Genomic DNA, 2,059 nt, shown 5'->3' on the forward strand with positions numbered 1-2,059 from the left:
TAATTATCATTTTTATCAAAATATAAAGCAACTGTCATACAATAGGGAAGTGCTGTAATGCAAATATAGATGCTATGGTCATATAGAGGGCGGATAAACAAATCTTATCCAAACTTGGGAGTGGGTGTCAGATGTGGAGTCTTCCTGAGACAATCACTTTTGAGGGGCGCCTCTAAGGATCCATTTGTGCACTTAGCAGCCACTTACTGAGCATCTACACACCCCAAGCAGGGTTCCCGGGGCTTGGGATCTATCAGAGAACAAAGGGCCCTGCACTCACCGAGTTTACGGGCTGGTAGAAGGATGGGAGAACAGGCCGCACACACACTAGATAAACCACAAAACTTGATGGAAACTGATAAATGCTACGAGGGAAAAAGCAAAAGTAGGGCAGGAAAGACGCGTTCCTGAAGCAGAGAAGAGGAAGAACATTCTAAGGGGGAAAACAGCGTGAACACAAGGCCTGGAAGTTAAAGAGGAAGCCTTGCCGCGTCCCCAAAGATGGGCGGGGCAGACCCTGCCGCAGGCTCAGCCCCGCCTGCCCATTGGCACCGTGCACCGGCTCTCTGCACACAGGCCCCTCCTTCCTCCTGGACCCCAGGAGAGTCTGCCTTTGGTACCCATCCCAGGAACACATGTCTACTGCCCAGAAAGAGAGGAAGCACAAGGAGAAGAACTGCAAAGAAATTATTTAAAATGTACTGAAAATTCCACAAGACACTGAGCGGAAAAGGCTTTGGTGACTCTTCCGTAACAATCAAAAAAATAAACAAATAAATAAAAGATCGAGCCCTTATTCCATAGCAGGCGTAGTGCCAGTGTGGCAGATACGGTGACGAGCAAGGCAGCGATGGCCCTTGTCCCTGTCACACAGCATAATGCAAAGCGCGAAGCAGCCCCGCCCCTCTGCACGGGCTCCAGCATGACGGGCACACGAAAGGGCAACAGGAGGACCACTGCTCAGGGCCCGGCGGCGACACCACCTGGCGGCAGACAGCGCAGCCCAGCACTAGAAACAGACGTGAGAGGCCTCTGTGCCGCCTGCTCCGCAGGCAGTCTAGGCAGTGGACAGAGGCTGAAAGGTAAAATGGCTTAAAAAAAAAAAAAAAAGGACAGGGAAATAATATAAATGTGGATGGTGATGATGATAGCACAACTATCAATGTAATAAACCCACTGAGTAATAATTAAAAAAAGACAGGACTAGAGGAACTGCGACCGTGAGTCAGGTTAAGAACCAAAGAAACTTACGTTCTGTTTGTGAGTTTGTCTCATTTCTCAGCCTTAGCCCAGGTCAACCTGCCTCCAGAGAACAGCCAGCAGCAGCAGCGAGGACTGCGCCCTGTGCTGACAACAGAAACGGGAACAGCAAGTGTATCTTCGAGGGGCCACTGTGAGAATTTTTTTTTCTTTAAATAAGCCACTCTTTTCAAAACAGAGTTAGCTCTCAGGCTAAAAGTCCCCCCTGCAAGTCTAACCCCACGCCTTCCACTGAAAGAGCATCAGACCAAACAGGTGAGTAGGTTCCTGACTCCTTTCTTTTAAAGAACTTGGCATGATCATCCTGCAGACGCGCTCCCCCAAAGGAAAGCTTCCGATCCAGAAGCTGTACCCAAGGACAGCCATGTACGAAACAAATCACGCTCTTCAACCTTAAAAACGGAGATGAGGTTTCTCATTACCAAAAAAAAGACTCGAGGGGAAAAGAAAGCCTTTCTTCTGCGGGCGCAGCCGGATTCGCCTTTGAAAAGTGGGACTCTGCTGCCCCCTGCCTCCCACTCTGAGAAATGCCGAGGATAGACTTGGAAATCAACTCCCCAAGGACACCCGCTCTCGCACACGTGTGCGTGCATCCCAGAACTCAGGAGCTCTAGAAACATTCTCCACCACCTGAGCACCACTGTCCCTCGACACGGCTTCCCTGCAGGCAGTGGTAAGCACCGGGGGCCGGGCACGGGGGACGCAGGCTGAGCGGCGCCGTGGATCCCACTCCCAGCATCTGCCCGCAGCTCTTTCTGGGACAGTCCTCTGACTCCAGCAGACGTGTCCCTGCTGACCG

The sequence above is a fragment of the Phacochoerus africanus genome, chromosome 6, assembly GCF_016906955.1.
Source record: "Phacochoerus africanus isolate WHEZ1 chromosome 6, ROS_Pafr_v1, whole genome shotgun sequence".
NCBI lineage: Eukaryota > Metazoa > Chordata > Mammalia > Artiodactyla > Suidae > Phacochoerus > Phacochoerus africanus.